The 24,781-nt window shown below is 39.7% G+C and overlaps 1 protein-coding gene across 2 annotated transcripts in view; it reads left to right on the top strand.

The window, feature by feature from the left end:
* The window catches only part of CERS6 (ceramide synthase 6), a 95,625-nt gene that overhangs the window by 6,336 nt on the left and 64,508 nt on the right, over positions 1-24,781 (top strand). The window lies entirely within an intron of this gene.

The raw sequence follows: 24,781 nt of genomic DNA, 5'->3' as shown, positions 1-24,781 counted from the left end.
ACGTTTTTTCCTATTTTTTTTTTAATAGTAATATAGCTTCTGTGTTACACCAGTGTGAAGACCAAAAGTTACACCCCTGTGGATGTTTGTTGGCATAAAAATCTCAGATTCCAGAGGTTATTTTAGTATTTCTGAATATCCCTTGTTACAAAGTAGTTGCTCTATTTTTAATAGCAATGGGAAGACCTAATGGAAGAAGTGGGCTTTTTTTTTGATTAATTAAATGTGGTATGATCACATCTACTTATTTCACGTTTGCCAACCAGAGAGATAAATTTAACCATCTTTATTTCTGTAGGCCAGAAGAGAAAAAGGAGGCTTGATAGAAACTCAGCTGAAATTGTTACTTTGAACTTAGAATCTTTTAACATTCTTTTCCCTTCTTTTGATGACCTCATTTAAATCAGCATTGTGAAGTGTTGTAAAGGTATTGCATTTTCACTGGGACTGCTATTTGCCTGTTTTGATCTTTGGAATCTGTTCCTTAAAGAGAGCAAGGGGGAAGTAGAGTGCAGATGCCCCTTTGCTATGGTGTTCAACACCCTGCAGTCATAGGCACATGGAACTCTATGCTCTGATTGCTGCTCCTACACTGTTGCCCACAAAGACATAGTACAACCAAGCATAACCTTCTAGAGCAAAGCGAGGCACTTTGAGGCGCCTCCTAAAAGAGATTTCCTTATTTGAAATTGGTGTATGTTGTAAAGTGTGAAGTAAAGAATATGTCCTTAACTAAAATTAATGTAATATCCGTGGTGCTCGCTTTTGTTTGTGGCTGCTCTGGTAGTGGAGTGTGCCTGCTGCTGAGAGAAACATAGTTTGTCTCCAGACCACTCTCAGTTGTGCTGTTGTAAAAAGCAGTCTGAGCAAGATATGCTTCTTAACAAGTACTGAATTTTGTCTATATTCAGTAACTGCTGAAGTTCTCAGGTGAGCCGCATAAATGTGGAACGTGAGCCTTAAACTGCAGGGATTATACTATAACAAAGCAGAGAAAATTAAATCTCTGAAAAGAAAGCTAAGAATCTTTTAGGGTGGCTCTAACATTGTGAACATAGCTAGCGGTGTGTTTACTGCTAGATCAGAATTCTTGTTGCAACTGGGGAGACCAATTACTTCAGTAGAAACAAAGTTCTACTTGTAGAAACGGTTTGCCTTTCCATAATTGTTCAATATAGTTTCTTGGACTTCCTTTTGTTTTCTGCTAGCATTTGTCCAAAGCATGCCGCTGAACAAGATATGTCCCAAGTGAGTGCATTTATTCTTTTTAGGGGGAAGGAGTCTCCGAGAAGAAGAATGGCAAGTGGTTACGCCACAGTTGAGAGGGTGTTTTCTGTCTACTAAAGCTATAATTGAGTAGTTGATACTTATCTGTCAACTTTTCCCACACACCTCATATCAGAAAGTGGAGAGAACTGATAAGAGAGTAGCATGAGATTATTAACAGTTCCAAAGCCAAACTTCCCCTGGGATTACAACACTCATTGTATTAAATTAACTTTGCAGTGATTGTGTTGACATGATTATGATGAATTGAACTGAAATGGAGTCCTGGGAGTGCTGGTGGACAAGCTGAATAAGAACCAGCAATGCACCCTCACAGCAGAACAGCTGACAGAATCCTGGGCTGCAGTAGGAAGCAGGATGGCAGCAGGTTTAGGTGATTATTCCCTTCCACTCAACATTGGTGAGGCCATATCTGAAATGTTGTATCTGGTGCTGGGCTCCCTAATAAAAGACAGACATGAGTGTCCTAGAGCAAGTCTTGCAAGGGATCGCAAAGGTGATCAAGTACTTTGGTCCTCTGACAAAGGAGGAGAATCTGGGAGAGCTGGGATTCTTTAGCCTAATGAGGAGGAGTGAACAATTTGGAAGCAGAGTTCTCTTAATAGTACACAGTGAAAGGACAAGAAGCAATGGGCAAATGAGACTCAGGAAATTTTATTTAAACATAGGCAAAAACTTTACTGAAATGATGGTCAAACACTGGAACAGGCTGCCCAGAGAGGTTCTACAGTTTCTGTGGAGATATTCACAAACCAACTGGATGGGGTTGTGAGCAACCTGTTGTAGTTGACCATGGTGTGAGCAGAGGGAAGACTTTGTGATCTGCAGAGGTCCCTCACGACCCTAATCATTCTGTGAAATAATAAAGCTTGCTACATTGAATATTTTTAAAGTGCAAGACTTGGGGTTCTCACTTCTACAGCTGTAGTATGAAGTAGGTAGAGTTTAGTAGAACGTGTGAGAATTAGATTGAAGTTCAGTTTGTTAGCATTCAGGAGAGAATTAGGGCAGAGTACATGCACCAGATAGAATGGGCATCCAGATTTTCCATATGCCATAGGATAAGTCTTTTCAGTGCTTTAATTGTAGTCTGGCATGTGAGCAAAGGGAATGTAAATGAGGAAATGCACCAAGACCCTCTCTTTCTAAAACAGAAATTAGCTTGAGGCCATCTGAAATGAAAATTTGAGTTGCTGTAGTATACACGCTCTGCTTTCTTCTAGGATCAATATTTTGAGACTCTTATAGTATTAAATCTGATCATAGCAGGCAATTCTTAGCATAGTTTTAGGTTTGTTCTCCATGAATGGTTTTTCCTCCACATTGTAATGTCTTCAGAATGAGTATATTCTTAAAAATCATTTCAGAAAGGGATGCCTAGAAGAAAGAATAAAACAGAGTGATCACGTCTTACAGAAGAAACTTTTATTCTATGTCCAAAATATTAAGACTAAATCACGTTTAAACAAAAATCTATGTTTCAAACTAGTCTTCTGGTTTCACATTCACTTATAGAAAATACTTGCTTTTCTTCTAGTTTGGAATGAAAGGAAAAATTAGAAATGTCAAAATTTCCTTGAAAAAGATGTCTTGATTTTGAGCCAGCTTTAGTAAAGCCGTGTCTATGTTGATAAATGGATCTGGTTACAAGACAATGATGTGCAGATAAAAATGAAATATTGATAGCATTGCTAGCCTCCAGAAGCATTGGCTTCTTGACCAAGTCTTAGTCTTAGGGTGGTAGGCTTTATATCTGTATACTTTGTGCACAAAGAAATATCTCTTAATAGGTTGATTTTACTGAGAATAGTCTGATGGGTTGCTAGAATCATGGTGATAACTTAGACCTCTAGCCTGGCATTTATCTTCAGCTGTCAAGATGAAAAGTGCACTAGTAGAAACAGAAGAACATTACTTCATGTTGCTTACTCTTTCATTGAGAGCTGGCTTCCAGGTTTAAAGAGAAAGTAGCACTTCATATCCATCACTATAGCAGGCAATTTTTGCCTTGCTTCCTGGTTGAAATAACTCCAGAGAGTTTTAGAGCTTTGGATTCAAGTAACAAATATCTTGCTAAAATAAGGTGGCTTAAGGTATTGTGGACGACTTTCCTTATGCTTTGCTCTTGCCAAAAGCAGGCTCACAGCTGAAAGGAATGTCTTCTCTGCCTGCATAGTAATTGGAGGCCCACTAGATATATTGAGGATAACCTCAAACAAATCCTGCGTTCCCCTAGCAGGTTTGGGCTATCCAACAGTGGGTTTTGTACCTTGTTCTTAACAAGCAACTACATCGCTGTCCACTCTTGTGATAAATAATTGGACTTACTACAAGCATCTTTTTGAAGCTGTGTCAGGTATATGTAAATAAAGAAGTGTTATCTTGAAAGATATTGTTGTGTATTTCAAAGGCAGCAATTTTATGATTTCAGAAGTACAGTTGGGTGTGTGTTAAGCAGGGTATAATGATGATCTCTAAGTCTGGCCCAACAAATCTGCTCTTTCACAACAGGGTCCTGATAAGCTCCAGGTATTTTATTTATAATAAATAGCATACAGAGCTCTCTGAGTACACTCCTATTAGGAATAGGAAAATAGAGTTCACTGCCTGGATCTAACCCCTTCTTATGGTTCTCTTTTGTCTAAGCTCTCTTCAGGTAAATGTTTGTCAAGTGGGCCCTCTAGCTTAACCACCAGAAGAGTATGTATCCATCAGAAAGATTAGTCGCTAGAATGAACTGTATGCTCTCTTTGGAACCATCTGACTGCAGCATATGGAACATTCCTTTTAATGTCTAAAAAGGAACAAGTATAAAGTTTCTTTTTGCTGTTGACTTGGAAAGAGTGGGTCTCTTGGTCTAAAAAGGTCAAATTGCAAGTATTACAGTAAAGCAGAGGACTGAAAGTTGTTTGGCTTGTGTTCTTTTCTGTTTAAGTGACTTGTGTTATGTAATCTTGGAATTTGGAGTTTTTTAATGAAGTGGGCATAGGGACGGTAATTGCTTATGACTTAAAATGTTTTCATGTTGTTGGAAGAGACTACTGGGCAGCAAAAGGTTTTCAAAATTTACAGCATGGTGAGTTATTCTGCTAAATTCCTAAAACTTTTCTCAGATACTTTACAATCTTAGAGGTGCAATTATTTCTGCTTTGATATAGCTTCAAGATTGGCTGATCTGAATAGTTTTTACAACCTAATAAAATCTGTTTTTTAATACTCATTTTGAATGAGTAGAATGCTAATTAGGGCAGAGTAGAAATAGTTAATATTTAGCAAGTTATCTAAAATTATTGGAATTTTAATGAAGGGCATAGCTCTTTAGGTTTCATTTACAATGTGAGAAATCTGGTACAGTGTACTTTAGCTCTCAGCTCATTGTTTTAGGTTTAGATCTTGATTCTGCAGTTAGATAATTGATAATTATAGTACCAATGAAATGTTGCTAAAATGCAAACTTTTTCAGTTATGTTGCAGAACAGACCAAGGAATGTTAGTATTCCAAAGCTTCTTAGTTGACTGTTAAAATAACCAGTAATAAAAACAAAAACTGAGCATTGCTGTGCCATCGGTAAATATTTGCACCCCAAATGAGAGATCACAACAGATCAACTCCCTTGTATGTGTGTGCAATGTGAGCAACTTCTGTGGAGATACAGTGCAGAAGCCACAAGGCTTATGATGTGACGATCTCTTGCTCTCCAGTACCTACACACTTCTCTTGCTTCTCTGATGCTTCTTGAAACTTGAAATTTAGGGAATTCATTATTTAACAGTTTTTACTTGCAGAGCAAGAATTTGGGAGCTGCAGGTGGAATGAGACAGAAAAATGCAATTGGGAGAAGCACACAGCTACTTTTTGGTGTTTGTCAGAGGAATGAATCTGAAGAGGGAGTGAAGATGCAGAGCGAGGGAAAAGAAATGATCCGTGCACATGCATGCATCTGTGAGGAATGTAACCTGACCAGGTGTAGGATTAGTTTCTTCTCACTAGAAACAATGTATGTTTGCATCTTAGTACTGCTCTCTTGAAACGCAGTTCTAAAATGAAAGATAGTTCTAGGAAATCTAGGAAAGGAAAAGATTTCATGCATTTGTGTTTTGCCTGCTCCAAATTGTGCATAGGACAGCTCTGAAAATTCATAAGAACATATTTATTTCCAGTAAGCAGTTGGAAGTTATAATGTTTATATCGCTGAGATCCCTTTCCACCTGCAAGGGTGTAGTCATGCCCAGGCTCAATCCCCTCCTCTTTGCAGCATGTTTAATGAACACAGGTTGCAATAAGTAGGAAAAGTGATGCCAGCTGGCTAGTGTGGCCCAAAGTGATTACAGGCTGGTGCTTGTTTATCTCGATTGATGATGGCCAGAAATCTGCTTTCGTTAGAGACAGATACCTTGCTAGTCCTTAGGAATTAATCAAATAATAACCTTGCAGATTTGGTTGGAATATGCATTTCCTTCTGGCAGGTTTTAGTCGGAGTTTGGATCCTTTTAATCTGCCAGAGCCCCGAAAGATCTTTGAGAGCAGGAACACTCAAAAAAAAAAAAAAAAAAAAAAAAAAAAAAAAAAAGTATGAGACTTGCATTTCTGTTCATTAGGGTAGACAATTTCCATCTATAAAAGCTGCAAACGATACCAAAACTAGGCAATTTCTGATAGCTGGACTGGGAGTTCCAGGAACAGCAAGATCACAGCTGAGCAGCATATCAGCTGACATTAGAATAGCCAGGAAAGATGGGAAATCTGGAAGATGATCAAGTAAGCGGAAATTTGAGTCCAGTGCCCCTCTACAGGGGCAAGGCAACTAAAGAAATACTTTAATGTGTATGGCATTCTCCAAGTTGGACCTAGCCCTTTATTTCAACTGGAGTCTGTTGCAACTGTCTACCAAACTCTGCTGTTGACAAGGTGCTAGGAGGAGGCTTAGTAGAATTCTTTAGATTCTGAGATAGAGGGTTTCATTCATAGACAATGTTTTGTTTGTATCCTTAGGCTAATCTGGCTACAAAAACTACTGCTTAAATAGTCAAGGGAAACTTCCAGTGTTCTTGTCTGATGACTTGGCTAACATCAAAAGGTTATTTTAATCCATTAAAAGTAATGCCAAATAATTGTTCTTGTTTTATGCTCCACTGTAAGGAGTAATGTGTATGTGGACATGTGTCTGTGTGAGGGCAAAATGGTAACGCGCTCTAATAACCCAGAAGAGTTAGGCTTGTCTGGATCCTAGACAAGCACAAGATGTTTATAGCAATTAAATTATAGACTATTAATATTCACTGTGGCAAGAACTTGTCAAAAGAGGAGAGCTGTCCTCCAAAAGATTGATGATACTTTTTTCTTTTTTAATAACTTTTTTTTAAAGAAAACCCACAAAATTTCACTTCCATATTGGGAAGCAGCTAACTTGTAAGGGAGATCTTTTATGGTTATTAGAATTTCAGTTGTGAGATGCTTTGATGATCTAGCAGAAGGAATTTAAACATTTGAAAACTTATGTTGTCTTCCTTGAAATAGAGAAAAGGCAATTTCCAGCATGGCTTTTGAGTACAGCGAATTTCAGCTGATAGTTGTAAACAAAAGTTTGTTTCATAGAGTGGCACAGAACAAAGCTAGTTGACGAGGCCATTCTGATGACTTTCTTTAAGAAATGATGCCAATTTCTAGTTCAGTTGTGGAACAAGAAATAATCCTTCTGCAAAAAAAAGCTGATAAATTTCTCTATTATTTACCAGGACATGGATGTGATGGAAAAGAAATTTTTTAGAATGTCAGAAGATACTATTAAAAACTGGATGATAAATAAACCTCATTTAGATGAATACAAGCATTGTATTTGGCTTGAGTTTAAAGTATTAATATAAAATTAAGTTTTGTTTCTTTTATGGAAACTAAAGATTTGTGTAGCTCATCAAGCAGGAGCACTCTTCCATAAGAAGGATGGAATAGATTCATAAGGTGCAAGGCTTCCATAGTGGGTGTTTGCTTCACTTGACCTGAGCCAGTGTGGTGAATGCTGACAGTGCAGCAATTCCAGAATCTTTTTAGCATGGCAGTTTTCTCATAAAAGCTGTTTTTTCTTACTTTGCGTAGTCCTGCTCCTAATAGACTCTCTCTATGTAATCCCAGCATTATCATGCCTTAATTTAACTTCCAATGCAGCAGCGGAGTTTGGTGGATTGGGCTTTGTATCTTACTTGACTGAGATGCCAAAGGACCTCAGTTCAGGTCTAGGATATCCATGTCAACATAGGATAAATCTTCCACTTCCTAATGTGGACTTGCTACAAAACAACTTCCTGTACGCCTCTAACCACTGAAGGAATTTCTCATCCATTTCTCTACAGTATTAAAGTGGTAATTGCTTATGGCTTGTTCAGTTAAGGAGAAAAATTATCCAAGACTGTAAAAGTTGATCAGTGATTCTTATAGATAAGATCCACTTTGGATCTATTTGGAAACCAAGGCCAGAGGGGGCTGATTTAGATGAGTTGTGTAGCATGGTCTTGGTTTTGAAAGAGCTTAGCCAAAGGCAAGAAAGTAAAGGTAAAGAAACATCAAAGTGAAAGGGTCCCTGATGCATTCTTAAATCAGAAAGCATTCTGTTTTAGGCTGCTGCTCTGCAACATACCCTGCTCCAAATGGCTCTTCTAGGTGCTATGTGATAGTCCTAGGACTGCTGGTAAGGAAGAAAGCTTTGCTAGCCCAATAGGAAACTCCAGTGAGTGTCTATACAGAGGGAGAAATTAAGATTTATAATTACTCCGGCTAAAGTAGTTGAGGACTAATCATGCATTTTGCCAACCAGATCTGCAAGTGTCACGTTCCATACTGCCTTGTATTTCCATCAAAGCCAAGGAATGAAGCAATCCTACCTAGCAGCAACAGCCTCACCCTAGCATCCTTTTTTTTCCACCACTGAGGTCTCGCAGCTGCCTTGTAAGCTGAACCATTTGCTGCCTTGGAGGTGTTCAGATACCAATTTTTACCATCATGTTGCCTGAAATTTATTGTGGTTAGTATTCTGCAGTAAGGAAAGGGTGTCAAACGCAATCTATAGCTTCTGAACAGTTAGAGGTTCTCTCCTGGCAAGGCCATTCGTGACTACAGTTTGTGCAGCTGGGAATCCAAATCCTTGTGGTGGAAGGAGTCTCTGAGGCTGTGTTGTCGGAGACATGATCCCAAGCAGGCTGTGAAGCTCTTGCAGCATTTTCCCTCGCTTCAGCTAGCAGTGTAATATCCTTTGGTACTTAACTGTTTGAAAATTTGGATACGTGACTTGTTGAACCAGTTGGATTGGCCAGTGCTGCAATAAGTGCTGATGTTGATTTGTTTGCCCTTTTGCAATAACCTGTTAGGCAGCATATTGGTAGAAACGGTGTGCAAGAGTGATTTGTTTCGGTATTCAGCTGATACAGAGCTATATGTCCTGACCTTTTTATAGTGATGAAACTGAGTGCCTCCAGTGTGTGCAACAGAAGGAGAGAAATGAATAAAAATAAATAAGCTCCCTACAGTTTGTGGAAAGTTTAAAAGCCCTTAAAGTCTTTGTGACAGTGAAATATATGAATTGCAGTGAGTCCTTTTTCTAAAGGATAGTTATTTAAAATGTGTATAGAGTGGATAGTAGCTATAAAAAGTAACATTGCATTTTCTCTTTGGAAATCCGGTGTCAAAATGTGCATGTTTATGATGTTTCTGAATCTCTTCACTGACTAAGTTTTTAACAAATATGCTAATGAAATTTCATTAAAGGATGATAAGCCTCAAAGAAAAAGAAAAGAAAGTAAAGCCAGCAGATGCTGTACTGTTTTTGCTGCAAGCACAGTGAAATGAAAGCACAGTAATTCTTCTATTTTTGCCTCTCTTTCCAGCCTCCTTTTCTCCATCCCTTGACACCACCCCCCTTTTCATGCCTCGTCACTTGTCTGCTAATGGACTCTCGCAGTATTGCGAGTATATAACCTAGGATTAGGCTTTGTCAACTGGAAAGCGTATCAAGCTCAAAATTTCCCCTGCCATATGTAGCTGCACCGGTAACTTACCTGGTATGTACCAGACATAATGGGACATAAATAATTGGAGATCTGTATGTCACATTGTTTGCATACTTATTAATTGATTTCTTCAATAATTGTTGAAAAATAAAGAGGAGGAGGGATGGGGAGGAATACAGTGAGATTGGTTAGCAAAAGATTTGACCTAGTTTTTTCAATCTGTGTGGCTCTGCAGAGAGATTCAATTATAAATCTGTCTCTTCAGAAGAGCGTGTGTGTGAGAGCGAGAGATCCGTGCATGAATAACTGTTTTTTTTTAATGTTCAAGCTTGATGAGTTAAAGTGTAAAATTCTGTCATTATTGTGTGGGATAAAGGAAATGTGCCAGGTATGATGAAGAAGCTAGAGGATGCTTCCATTTCTGCCAGAACATTGTGGGGTTTATGCTGTTTCCCACCCCCCCAATAATTTTCCTGTGTGTACCTTTGCTTGCTGTGTGACATTTGAAACATTTGTCTTCTCACTCCATCTGCAGTATTACAAGATGGGTAAAGCATATATGCTCTTTACCCTCTGCAAGAGTTGTGACTCTGCCTTGTGCATGAAATTAAACAAGGCTGTGAAGAATTTTCTTTTTTATAACCTCTCTAAATTCATCTTTTCCTATTATTTCTAATCATATCAAGTGCTAGAAGTCTTTAGAGCTGATTGTTTTTTTTGTTTCTTCTTTTACGTGGCAACGGAGGGCAAGGGGATTAGTAGCAGCAGTGCAGCAGCAAACGGCCCCTTGTTGACTGTGCGGCACTTCCATGGGAGCCGGGACCAGCACCTTGCCCCTCTGCCAGCTCCGCATGGCACTGCCCTCCTGAAGGGGCATGTTTAGGGGGCAGTGGGCATCTTTATATGTCTGCCTTCTAGCATTTGATCGCAGTGAGGATTCTCTGAGTAGTAGGGCTCTGTCCCTCACTCACTAGGGTTTCACTTGCTCTTGAAGCACCTTTTTCTTGAAATATTGTCACCTGTGGAAAAAACATATCCAACCCAGGAAATGACACCAACCTGTACTCACTAGTTACTGCCTGGATTTTCATTCAACCTGCCCTGAGTCTCTCCTTCCCTGTGACCGAGGCAATGGAGCTGCAGCACAGTTCCACACCACTTCTGTAGTTTCTCCCTATTCTGTGAACTCTGCTCTTTCATGGCTCTGGCTCCTGTGTTGATTCCGGCCAGGTAGAGACTCTGGAGGTGATGGAGAGCTGAAATAAGCTCACAGTTGCCAGGAGGAGGATACAGCCGTAGGGGATGGACAGACGATCTGCCCTGACCAGAGACGGTTCAGTAAACTTCATGGGAATTCCTCAGAGGTTGGTCATCTCTTCAGCCAGCCCACATATGTCCATCAACAGTATTTGCCTGCCTTGGGCCTTAACTGGGAGAGCTCCTGCTTGTTGCCATGCAGCTGATGCTGGTGTAACAGCTTTCCCCTGCCCCCCTTCCACCCCCACCTTGTTTTTGTGAATGCTTCTCTCTGAAGCTAAGAAGCTATTCCTGTATGTAAAAGCTGATCTTGCAATGGAGTAACTTTGTCACCGTTTGCTCTTCTAAAATAAAACTTGTGATTAAACTGTAGTGTTGGATATGTCTGAGCCTTGCTGTTCTTGTGTTCCTGGCTGCAGGCAGGGAGACAGTATTCAGGCTCTTAGAGAGCCAGGCTGTGTCAGTAACGCGCCGCAAAAGGATGATGACTGACATACACATCAGGAAAGAGACTGTCAGCAGTCAGGGAGCTGAAAGGAGGTGCTTAATCACAGAAAATGCTCTCAATATCTCGATGAATATGAAGCATTATGTCTGCTGATCTCACACTTCCATTCTAGCTGTAGGATGTTATGCTGAGCTATAGTCTAGGGCTCTGATACTTCTGTGTATGTCCTGGATATAGATGTCATGTAATTTCCTTATAAGTAGAAAGCAGAGTTTGGTCTACGTTTCTACGTAAATCTGGTAATTATGAAGTTCTGCCAGTGATTACAAATCTGTGCATGGTTAAAGCACTGTACAGATATTTAACCAATGTGCATGATAAATATCTTTGAGTATAACCTGGAAGTGCAAGTGTCTTACCAGTGCACTGGCCAAGTGTTTACAGTGTGCTATAGATACCCATACAACCTGTTAGTCCAAGCTAAAAAAGGTAAGTCTTCAAAATCTTTTCTGCAGTGATTCTTACTCAGATATTTCTTCATCTTGTTTCATTTCCTCCTTTCCTCGTCCTGTAGCTACACACACAATACCAGGTCATTTAAATTCAATAATATTACACGAGATTGCCTCCAGCTTGGTTAGAGATTGGGTGTCACTTCACTTGAGTTGGCAGGCCAATTTACAAAGATGCAATCTAAATAGTTCTCCTGCCTCCAAAGCCTCTTTGGAAGCCTCCTGCACATCCAGAATGCTCACTTTACTGCAATACCTACAGCAATACCTACAGCAGCAGCATAAGCTTTAAATGCTTGCGAAAGAGGTAATCCAAAGAGACCAGTTTGTTTTGCAGTTTTGCTGATGGAGTTGTGATATTTGGGGCTGAGATTATTCTGGAGTATGCAAATTACTCGAATCACTCTTTCTTTTTTTTTTCTCCTTTCTCTCTCCTAAGAAGAATTACCTGATGACCAGTATTCATTGCTACATTTTTAATATCTGCCTAAAAACCTTCTCTAGTGATGTGATTATACATCATGTGAGTTCCTATGCATTGATTATCAGTTTCCATAGAAATAGATGATACTAAAGCAAGTAAGACCAGGGACCTGTTCCTCTGTAATGGAGTGGTGCCGTGAGGAAGAAGCTGATTTTGTCCCAAGCAGCATGTAGTGTGATATGTTTACAGAAAAAGGATATACAAAGAGGCTTTAAATATTATCTGAGCAGTATTTTGTGACCTGTCAAGGCAGTAAGTGCTTATACCTGGTTGTCAGTGGTGAGAAATTGTTTCCTCTTTGTTTTCAGACTCTGAAAAGAAAAATAGGCAGCCCTTACATTATTATCTCAGCCTCACCTTTTGTGGCATCTAATAGCAACCATTGATGGACAGTGTTACGAAGTGCCAGGCTCATCAGAATACCCACCTGCCCAAACCTTTTTTATTTCTCTGCTGATAGTGGTGGGTGGTAATGTAGTAATGCTAGCAAGTAATCATGTATTCAGTGTCAGGTGTCCCTTGTGAGATCATTTGAAGAGTAACAGAGTAAGTTACTGAAGGAAAAAAAAATGTTATGGTTTCTTTTTCTGGTATGTTATGCTAAACAAAATAGGCTTGCTTACGGGCATTTACACTTGGGACCTGTAAATATTTACCCCAGATACCGGGGTTACATTTCTCTTCTCTTGTTTGACATATGCAGCAATGTTGCTTCCCCTCAAATCCACCATTGCTTTCAGGTTGTTGGCACCAGAATTTGGCTGGTAGCCTTGTGTACAGCTCGTGATTGTGTCACAAGGCTTCCTATCTGGTATTCCTGACTACAACAGTCAAGGGAATAATTTCCAAAGTGGCATTTGGGTGATCCACAAGCAAATCCTATTATTTGTCAATAGGATTTGTTCTTGCACTGCTTTGTTTGTTCACTAATTGTTTATCACACACGAGTACAATGCAAAGGCTGTCAGCTGTGTTGTGAAAACTTTGTGTGGAAGAACTGCTGAATGTTTGCCTGTGATTTTGGGTTTTGCTTTGTGGAGTAAGCCTCTAACTGGAGAACTGAAAAGTAAGGTTCAGAATTTCAAACACTGCTACGTATCCTTTGTTTGGATAGAGTTTTTGGTGGCCCCTTTGCCCCGGAGCTAATGGCAGTAGCCGATGCTCAGAAAGAGAATTGAGCCCTGGGTGGACTTGCGGCTGCAGAGCAGCAGCTGCATTTCTAGCTGGCTTCTCCAGAGTGCCCCGCTAGAGTCACAGTCAGGAAGGGGGGCATCAAACACTTCCTACAAATCAGTACAGGAAAGTCCTGCTCCCTCTCTCCCTTTTTTTTTTTTTTTTTTTTTTTTTGCTTGCTTTTTGAATATTTTAATGAGTCTGGGTGGTATTTTATGATCAGCATAAGCTCGAAATTACACTGCAAATTAATTGTAAAAGGGATGGTCTGAGCTGGTGTTGGAATAGCTGTTCCAGAAATATTTCAGGTTATGAGCATTCATATAGGTATTTTTACAAATCTTTTGTTGAAGCACCTGTTCTAGAATAACAGATTAGAAGAAATTCTTTTAAAATACAGGTACCGATAGAGGTACCCCCTGTAGTTTCCCCTCCCCCCTCGCCCCACTCCTCAAGAAGGTGAGAATGACCTTATTTCGTATTTAAACCAGAGTTCCAAGGCAGAGTAGGGCCCAGTCCTGTGAAGGCTCAGAGTTCCCATCCACAGGCTGAGCACCAGGACTGCTCTCTATCAGGATAGCCCAGCTGTGGCCACGGGATTTAATTGGATCAGGTCACTGGTCACCTAAACTGGGGGGGTGGCCTGGGAGAGTTCTCAATGTTTGAGTCCTGCTGTGGCCACATTCCTGGTGGCACAGCGGGAAGGAACCTAATGAAGGGCAGGTGAGGAAACCGCTGGTGCTGGGCAGCCCGTGGTGGTTACAGGGTTTTGAGCAAGTCATGACGGCTCAGTGCAAGTCTGCCCTCTCCTGGTCTTCCTGATCTGCCGGAATTAATCTTAAAGCTCCCATTGTGAGTTTGGGAATGTCTTTACCTTCTCTGTCAGTGTAAGGGGGGGAAAAAAAAGTCAAAATAACATTTATATAGTTTGGCCCTATGCTTCTTCAGAAATAGGTTTTTTGGCTCTCAAAACATTGGTACCTTTTGGAACTAAATCAGAAATAAGACAAGCAGGCAGTTTCTGTAGTAGTTGGGAATACTATTTGTTCTGATTTTGTAGAGTGTCTGAAAAGAAGTAAGGCTACAATTCTTGTTATTGAGTAGCCAGGCAATATGTTGAAGTTTGTACACATGCAGTAGCTGAACTGTGTGGGTTTTTTTTTGTTTTGTTTTGTTTTTCTTTAATACATATGATTGTATGGAAGTGACCTGTGCAGGTTTTATTTTAACTGCTTCTCGTTTAAGTTTGAAACATTTTGATAATCGCACACCAAGAGAAAAATTGATTCATCTTGAAGATGCTTCAAAAGGGTTGATGATTTTGCAACCGAGCTTCTGGAATAAAAGTGCAACCTCTAAATCAAACCAACCACCCAGGTTTCTGGTACTTACAGAAAGGCAACCACCATACTGTGAGGCCTACTTGACCTATTCCCGTTTCAAAGGGAACAGTCTTCACCAGGAAGATGTAGTGTGATCATTCTTATCAAAGTGAACTAGTTCCTGAAACAGATTGTACCTCTTCATTCAGGCAGAAATGGGGTTTGTACCGGAGGCCCCGGTTCTTCAGTAAGAATGAGGTACTTATTTAACTCTGCTGCACTTGAGCATTCATGTTAGAGGAGCCAGGCAAACTCCCAAGAGAAGAGCAAGAAAGCATGTAGTTATTTAAAGACTTCATGGTGTGTGCTCTTCTCTGGAGACCTTAAGTTTGTGCTTCTTCCAGATGGCCTGATAAAAATGTTCAGGAATAGAGCATGCCTATAAATCACGCAGGCAAGGATGGGGCGTTTGCTGAATTGCAAGTGCACATCTTGAGGGGCAGAAGTCTGGGGCGCTGCTGGTCATAGAGCATGATGTGGCTCAGGGGCTCCTTGCAGAACCCGTGGAAAGAAGGAAAAACAGAGGGGCCTTTGAGCCAGACAGGCTGTGCTGGCAGGCTGCATTGGTTCTGTGTGCTCATCTAACTTAGACCATGTGGTCTGTAAAATAATTTTACACTCCCACTTGCTTGCATGGCAATTTAACTGGTTCTTCCGTCATGAACAAGCTGTCACGCATAAGGCACAGGGGACATATATATTTTATCCTTTAATTGAATATAAAGCATCTTTTATCTGCTCTGCTTTCAAAGAAGAAATCATGCCAACCTGATGTTACTTAACTAGTTCCTGTTCCTGCTGAACAATTCAGTCTCCCTCTCTTTAATGTTCTCCAGAAATGTATTGCAGAGCAACCAGGTGGTTTTCCAGGACTTGCTGTAGTCTTTTGGAAAAGTATTGGAGGAACTGATTACTGTTGAACGTTCACTAGCAGTTTTTAACTGTATCCTTTTGTTATTTTTCTCTCCTACTAATGAGCGGTAAGTAGACTGCAGTAAGAAAAATATACTAGAATGAGAGGCTGGATATGCTGAGCAATCATTTAACAACCAGGCTAAGAACTATTCTGGAGTGCTGTGAGGTAGCAGCATTGCTTTTCTACGGGGCAGAGGCTTTTTTTATTTAAATCAAAGTGATTATTGAGGCTTTTACTTCAGACTTTTAATTGCTGTGATCCACTTAGTAGCTTATGGGTCATTTCCAAATGGTAGTTTAGAAATGCCTCTCTTTGCTTGTTGGGAGCTGCCTTGAAATCACGTTATGTGGAGGCCAGCCTTGCTGTGCTGCGCCCACAGCTTTAGTGTGTTGCTCACGGAGCCTCTTTCCTTGCTCACGTGTTGCAAGCGTGGCCAGTGTGCAAGCTAAAGCACTATGGCAGGGCTCGTGCAGCTTCAAACGGAGCCGTTGTGCCAACGTGACACAGTGAGTTAAAAACTAAATCAGCAACCTTCCCTTTCTCTCAGTCCTTCCTTCCTGTCCTTTCCTCTGCCTATCACTTAATTCCATTTTGACTGTATCTTTTCACATATAGATGCTTTCTAGCTGGTGCTTTTTTGGCTAGAAAGTTCCTAACTCGTAACTGAAAAAGACAATGAATACTTTGATTTCTGCTTTAAGCAATGAGCTAGAGTTTTGGAGGCCGAGATATGACCACTGACTGTAACTTTTATGTCCTGAATTTACCACCTGTAAATGGGGCAAGAGTGAGACCTCTGTCACTGCAGCATCCCTACCTCTGGCAGCCAAGCTCTGCTGACAGGATGCGCTGTTTTAAGAGCTGTGTAGGCCTGGAATGCAGCTCCCCTTCCCTTCCTCCTCTGTCTAATCTGTGCTTGGAAAGTTACAGAGTGACTAAACTCTTTATTTTTAGACATTACAAAGAAAGAAAGCATTAGGCAGCTGGCTGCAGAAATATTTATTTGTGACCTTTCCCTACATTTGTACAGTTCTATTTGCTATTGTGGAGAGAATTGTGTTATAAATACAGAGCATGCAATTCTTTCACCATTCAGTCCTTTGGTTTCTAAGTGCTTATAGCATATAAGCAAGTGCTTATGCTTATAGCATATAAGCACTATATGCTTATAAGCACTTATAGCATATAAGCATATAAAAGCTGTGGAAAACATGGGCCAAGGTGGCCAAGGTGACTTCTGTTCATAACCTGTTACCTAAGTTTGTGTCCCATTTCTATACTAACCTACTAGCTGATTAGAGGAGCCATGTTTTGTCAATAGTGGCTGTGCAGTCCGTTAAGCTATGAATTGATCCATATCTTGTGATAAGCTTTTTCTGCACTCATGAGAGAAGAGATTAAACAGAGATTTTGCCCCACTGCTGGATTAGTGAGGCAAAAGTGTTCATATGTGGGTGCATTGGACTGAGTTGGGCTCTGATCAGTGCGGTCTCGCATGCAAACATAGCACAAACCAAAGGTGCCTCTCCGGGTTTTGGGGTTGCAGCAAAATCTCAGCACAAAGATTGTAAGGGAAGAAGAAAGAAAAAAAGTTTAAATGTAAGAAATCCACCTGCAAAAGAAGGTGGACACCTTGCAAAAGAAGAGTTTTTTGATAACAGATCAGTATGGGTCAGTCGTTTCAGTCGTGCTGTCACTTAAGCCACCCCAGGATCCTTGAAGGCAAGTGTAAGACTAACCATCTTATAATACTGCTATTAAATTATGAGGTTACTTTTGCCTTTCTTTTAATTAATGGGCTGCATGTTAGCACTGCACTAACCAGTAAACCTGAAGCTGAAATGTACCTATTAAGTTCTCTATTACTGTTATTTTATTTATTACAACTACCTTTCACCAAGACTGTTGAATAAAATATTTTCTGTGACAATACTCCTGAACTGAAAATCCTGGGCTCCTTGTTGCCCCCAAGCAGATCTCTACAACCAGATTTTCTTCTGTTAGAGGGATCTGAATAAAACCATTCTTATATAGCATCCAAATATGAAAAAAGCACAATGCTAAATGCTGTTTTGCTAGTACAGTGTGCTAAATTTATCGGTGCTTTGCTTCCCAACTGAAAAATTTCCAAAGCCTTGTAGAAGATGGAGTGTTCCCCTTGAAAGCAGGGATGGAGCAGTCTTACCCAACTAGCTGGCGTACATGTCAGTAGTCCTGCATAAAGTGCTAATGAGGTAGAGCTGTTCTTTACCCATCCTTTTGTATCCATCTTGAGGCTGAGAACACTCTTGCCTTTGCCATTTGTGCAAAGTCCCCTTCATGTTGGTGGGAGTTTTTATCTGCCTAACTTTTAGGATGAATATAAGGAGCTTGCAGGATACCGGGTTTATACAGCAGCATTTGATGAATGAGACCTTCCTAAAATTGCCTTTGTGGGCAGCGCTGCAAAATGGGGATTAGTGAAGTTGGCAGCTGCAGAAAGGCAAGGTCCATTCTTGAATAAACAAGAACTGGAAAAATGTTTCCAGAGATTCTTAATCTGACTGTATTTTTGAACAGTTCTTCAAGTATCAAGTAACAAGCTCAATGGCAGAGATATATAACCCAAGAGATTTGAAGAGGCTGAAATGACCTTTCTGGATTCTGAGTGGTGGGAGGGCTGGTCCTGCTGCCTCTCTCGTGGCACGCTGAGCTACTTATGCTGCATCCTGTCCAGGATTCTGTCTGGGTTGGATCTCGGCAAATGTGAGCACTCAGGGAAGTGCTAGGCTGCTTCCTGGGTTTTTATGACTGTTATTTCATTCCAAAGCATTTACTCCCCCTGGCCCTCATGGTCACTCTGTGCTGCAACCAGCAGAGCTGCCTGCAACCCAAGTAAAATAATGGATATAGTCTGCGCTGCCAAGTGGAGATGGGCTTTGTTTTTCCTAATGAAGGATTAGCAATGCCATTGGTTATGAAGTATCTCAAAGAGCTTTCTAAATGTGATGAAGCTTTTTGTTTTAAGTTGTGAATTTTTTTTTTTTTTTTGGCAAGATACAATACTGTATAGAAATACCAAGATCAAACCTGTGTTTACCTGTTTGGAAACTTTCTCAGCTGTTAAAGATTTTAACATCTAGAAATAAAATCAATAAGGCTTTCTAATCTTTCTATTTCCCACAGGTGAGTGTAAGTGCATTCGAATAATTTGAGGTAAAGAAGGATGAAATCTCACTTAATAAAATTAAAAGCTAAGTAGCTTGAAGGGAAATTATTTTTTTAATAGCATATATGTGGGTTCCACAGTATTGTGCTTAGTCTGTACAATTTGATGGAAGTGCTGGGATAATGATGGGTGGATAATGATATGGATAATGCATCTCTGACACTCATGAGCAGAAAGAGTAGCATTTTTGCTCTCAGAAGAAAGCCATATATGCATGTATGCTTTTTGGAGGTCACTTGAGGAGATGTGGGAATGGCTCCTCCCTGAAGGGACTGGCCGAGCTCTGCCGTACGCCGACCTTGGGGGTGCTTTTCAGAAGGATGGGAGCAGCGGCGGCTCTGGTGCGCGGGCAGGCTCCTGCGCTCGGCTGCCGCTCCCTGCAGGTGCGTTCTCGACTTCGGGAGGTTTCATTGCAAGAGTTGTGACCCGTTTGCCAATGCAATTGGTGAAGCTGGCTTCTCTGCATAGACCTTGATCTAACATGGTGGTTAGTCGTGTTAATAGAGCTAGAGTTCAGGATTGTGCTTCAGACATTTTAAACTGGCCTTTCAATAGTTGAAAGCATTGAGAAATACAAAGCCAAAATGAGTGCTGACATAAGTCTATTGACTCTAAATATGCAGAAATTGCTAGCCTGCCTATCTGCTGAGTTTGTGCTAGGACTGCTAAGACTTTATGATTTTTATTATTAATAAAACAAAAGATTGGCTACACAAAGGTAACATACAAATAATTTAGCTTTTTTTTTTTTTATTTCCCTTGTGGTACTGATCTATTGAATGTCTACTGAGAAACAAGCCTACTTTGCTCTCATTCATCTTACAGTAAGACTAAATTTCTCTTTCAAAAGAGCAGGCAATATCCTAACAGATTTCATAGACTCACTCATAAAATCTCTGGAATAACCTGTGTTTAGGTGGGAAGATATGTTCTGCATTAGTCTTTGAAAAGCAGAGTATGACTTTTCAAAGCACAATTGGATACCCCTCTAGAAAAAAATCAGCTTTGTAATTTCCTTTCCTGATATTTAGAAATATGCTAATAGGAAACAATGAGATTTGACAGAAATGCTATATTTGTATAAATATCTTGTTCACTTTTCCTTATGATGTTTGCAATTGGCTGGTCTAAGCAACATCAGGATTTTTCTATGTTCTAGGCAACACTTTCATCCAAGTGAAGTCTCTTACTAGGTTCACAGTGATGGTTGAGTGTGCTCAGAGTTTTATCACTGAGCTCAAATTTGAGTTCATTACACTTAGAAATGCTCTGCAAACTTCTGGTTGACCTTAATTTCCATTAATTTCTCTGTGTAGGAGCACCCTCAGCACAGGATGGGGAGACGCAAACTCTCCTCATGCACTTGTGGTGACCTCACTACAATTCTTTCTGGGTGCGAAAGGCTAAAGCAAAAATGTTTTTTCTCAGTGTTGATGGAGACTCTGTAACCAGGTTCTGCTGAATGGCCTTGTGAAAGCTTGACTCTAATCACACAAATCATGTAGGAGCAGCCTCAGAGTGATTTTGTGCTGATGTCGTGTGTTAGACTGAGGAACCTTGCCAGGAATGTAGATTGCTCGTCAGGTGAGAGACTGTTTAACATTTGGTCTGTAATGAGAGGCCATTAATCCTGCTCTGTGGCCCGTAATATGACCTACCAATAATGAAAAGACAAAATGCGATAGTTCAGGTTATGGACAACAATCAGATTTGACAATTGTGGAGTGCACCAGTTTATTTTTTTCTCACTGTGCTGGTGAAAACTTGCATGTTTGCTTCTACATTGAAGTTAGTTGCAAAGTAAAATTGTAAGTGAGGGGGCAAAGCATGCTCTCTGTGCTCCAAATACCGCAGAGATCTCTTTTGTAGCTTGTGGGAATAAAATGTTTCAGAGACTGTTATCCCTTAAAATTTGTTATGCTGAGAGAGAAAAAGAAGAAAAAGTCATTGCTTTAATAGCTCAGGAGAAGGAGGTTTCTGCGAAACTGGAAAGAACTCAGTCTTTGCGTACAGCCCCTAGGAAATAGCTGAAGATTGATACCAGTCTTTTGTCACTGCATAGTTATTTTGAAAGGTTCAAATCACAAATTCAACAACTTTCAGAAAGTTTCTTGACATACTATAGCATTCAAAACATGTTGCATGTCAATAGAAAGACAACTTTATCATTTGATGATTATCTTGTCAGTGATTCCTGTGTTTGGAGTCTAATAAGGCTTCTTTCTATTTCCTCCCTTGCAGTGGTGATTTATTCTAGATTTAAGTACAGAGGTTAAAACAATGTTTTTCATCTACAGCAAAAAATAGAATCAGGTTTAAATCCTCTTGACTATATAATTGTGTCCTTATCCTTTTGTAAAACTAATGAGAGTTGAGTTTGATAGCTTTTGTTGGAGATTGTATTGGGACAGTAGAATCCTAAGTTGTCATTCTTTCACAATGGAAAAGTCATGAAAATCTGTGGCAGAATTTTATTTGTTCTGCTTAGAGAACAGAAATAACTATAAGAATTGGTGGAGGTATTTTCCTTCTCCTTTCATTAAAGATTGTTTTAGCTGTGTGTTCTTTGGTGGTTTTTTTTTTTTTTTTTTTTTTTTTTTTTTTTTTTTTTTTTTTTTNCATTGTGTCCGTTACAATTGATGCAAAGAGAGTAAGTTCTGCAAAACTAGTATTTAACATCCCTCAGCAGGGCAAAGCAGTTGGGTCTTATTTCCTCTTGTTTTAGTCTCTCTCATAATAGCAGCTGTGTTCATGTAACTGGCATTTGCTAAAGGGCAAGTGGGAAACCAAAAATGGTGGTGGTTCTTGCCAAACTTCCAGTCCTTTGGAGAAATACAGCTCCTTGTTTGGGGTGTGCTTGGAGGGCCATTTTACAGACAGTTTCTTGAGCCCATTAGAGAGAAAAACCACTCTCCGGGTGTGGAGTCTGAGGCCTCCCTTTTGTTCTCACTCGCTTTTGTGAGGAGCTGAGTTGAGAAATACATGCAGAAGTCAAAATGCAAAACGGAGGCAGCCTTCAGGTGTTGTCCAGCATGCGCAGATGCTTGTCACTGAAACAGGCAGGGCAGTCTGTATGGGCACGTGAAGGCTGACTGCTTCCCCCTTGGAGCCCTACAGTAACCAATGTCATCTCCACCCATCATCTATGCGGGTTTGTTTTTATTTTTTAATTAAGCGTAACTTAAAACTGTGAATGAGGAAGTTTCCTTTAAAAGGATTTTTAAATTCCCCTGTTTCTTTGGTTCTGAGATCCAGAATAGATGGGGTTAAATTTGACAAAAATGCCTGGTCTTTAATTTCTATGCAATTGAATTCTATGTAATTCAGCTTACCTGAGATCACTTTAACAGAGGTAGTGGTGTGGGGTTTGTTTAGATGTGCATGTATTAAAGAGTGAAGTTAGCAATATATTCAATTATGTGTTCCTTATTCTTACAGCATACTTTGCTTTTAATTGCAATACTTTATGCAATAAATAGTTCCATAGGTCCTTCAGGGAATTGAATATCGTGGTTTGTAAAAATGGAAAAAATGAGTAGTGCTTTTAAGAAAAAGTGTTTGGTAAAGAACTCATTGTTTGTATGGTATCAAGCATGAATTCTGTTTTGCTTCATTTATGAATCTATTAAAATTATTATAGAAAATTGTTGGTGAGAATTATGTCAATTTTTGTGGCATTTTAAAAGCTTTTCTTAGGTAAGATGCAAAGGCAGAAAAAATTATATTGCTATTTAGAGTATGCAAAACTACAGTTTAGACTGTGTGTAGCATCGATACTGGGATTCTTTCTTCTTTTTAAACTCTAGAACAACACTGTATTTGTCCTTTCTCATGCATTTATCCAGGCTGTTCTTTAACAAGATATCATGTGCTTTTAGGAAGGTACCTCCCAGCTTATTTGTTTAGAATTAAATGAAAGTCAACTTGGGAAGGTAGCTGGTTGGACTCGCACCCACCTTGTAAAATTTCACTAGCTGTCACTTTTTTTCACATGTTTTGACTTTTACAAATTGAATATATGTTAGGGTTTTTTTACACTTAATGTGTATTTTATTTTAAATGTTTGGAGAACTGCCTTGCTCTTGAAGTACTGTTATTTCAAAGCGATCTCATTTCTTCTCTCAGCAGAAGGAGGAAAGTTGGAAGATGGCTTTGACGCATATACGTGCCCATGTAAGCACACACATACACACAGGGTCGGGATTTACTTCAAAGGGAGCTGCTAGCTTTGCAAGTGGCTAGAAAAGTCAGTCTAAACTTCATTTGTATTTAGTGAATATTTCATCGTGTTGCTGTTGATAGCAAAAGCCGAGCTATCATTCACAATTCCTGTGTGAAGGCATGAAGGTGATGGAGTTGTCTTTCATTTTTTTATTTATTTTATTCCACTTACTGCACTCCTTTATCTTATCTCTATTTATAAGTGTTTGCTTCAAGGGCTTTGTAAAATTAGTCTGAACGCTGGTTGATATTCTCTTTATTGTCTCTGTTAAGCTTTTATTTTTTCTGAATTTGTTGCCTTCTCAGGAAATTAGATGAATCTATTTAATGGTAAAGACTGAAAGTTTTATTGTTTTCAGTTTTTTTTGGATCAAGACATGAATGTAGATTCTGAAATTCTTAGTTCCTTTTTTTTTTTGGCTAGAATTGTCTGACAGATCCTTAGACCAAAACTAAAAAGTGCAGTTCTGAGCTAAAACTCGACATGTTCTTTGACTGCGCCCGTGAACTCCTGGGTCTCTGTGACAACACTTGCATGGTAGCTTCTTCATCAGCATCTTGTTTGTTATCAGACAACAGCAATGGCCAACACTGGGGTGGTAATGGTTTAGTTTACGGTTAAACTAGAGAATACTTCTATCAATTCATTTATTTGTACTAAATGAAAAAAAATCTAAGACTTTTTTTAATATCCCTTGTACCTTAAGTAATATACAAAGTTTTAGATGTAGTTAGTATGCAAATTGTGTATTTGTATCTTGCACACGTGTACAAAGCTCATGCAAGCAGAAAGCAGTGTGAGCAGTGAGAGCGCCGGGCGGTGCGGAGCCGAGGCAGTGCCCTCCGTGTGGCCGCTGGCAACAGCGTGGGGAGAATCTGCAGCCCAGGCAGGTTGGGACCAAGCTTTTGCAGGAATGTAATGCTGTCTCTTATGAGGTACAAGGATCATGTGACAAGTTCCCTGATCATACTAGAGGTATCTTTAAATATGTGACTTCTCTCCTCTCAAATGACTTCAAGATTTGGGATTGTCTCTCGGATAGTTCCCTTCGGGGGGGGGCGGGGGGAAAAAATGCTCATGAAAGCACAATGTGAGTGCAAAGGTAAATAGCATATTCTAAATATAGGTGTGGGGTTTTTTTTTCTTAATTATTTATCTTTACAGGATGCTTGTTTCTTCAAGTTGTAAACCTGCTAAAGGATATGGCACCATCTGGTAGCAGGCGGCTTTAGCAAACAATATTGCTGTGACCATTTGTGACCATTGTAATAGTGTGAAAGGCTTGTGCCTTTATAAGGGCTATGCTGTGTTAAATGTAACAGAAACGGCAGTTGTAGCTCAAAGTGCTTCAAGTGGTGCTTGAGTATGGATAAGAATTCTATAATTTTTAAGAGCTTGTGGTCATATTCATGTGGTTGAACGCTGAGGTACTTAGCTACATAGCTTGTTCCTGTTGCTATGGTGAATTCCATCTTAGAAAATTACCGAATCTTTAAAGTGAAATCAAGAATTATTTAGTTCAGAGGTGTTAGGAACTTGGTAATCTTTGCTTTTTAAAAGATGAAAAGAACTAGTTCTCACACTGGTTACTACTGCTGCCACTGTCACCTGTTAGAAATTGGTGCAAGCTTCTTTTACTCTGGTTTCTTTTCAGCTGTAACTATGATGATTATTTTTGGCACTCCTGAAACGGAATTTAAGAAAAAAAAAATCTATACCTAAACCTGAAGAATTTGCACATAGGTCATTATGAAACATAATTATTTGGGCAGTGTCTTGAAGTAATCTAAATCTAAATCAAATTTTGCCATGTATTTTTTTTCACAATGAGTTGCATTTTGTGAGCATAGGTAAGGAATATACTGCTTCTCTTAGAATACCTTCCCTGTTGTTT

Source organism: Nothoprocta perdicaria, unplaced genomic scaffold, assembly GCF_003342845.1.
Source record: "Nothoprocta perdicaria isolate Ctin4 unplaced genomic scaffold, notPer1 scaffold_0, whole genome shotgun sequence".
NCBI classification, from domain to species: Eukaryota; Metazoa; Chordata; class Aves; order Tinamiformes; family Tinamidae; genus Nothoprocta; species Nothoprocta perdicaria.
The sequence above is the reverse complement of the archived record's forward strand: the minus strand, read 5'-3'. Positions and strand labels throughout refer to the sequence as shown.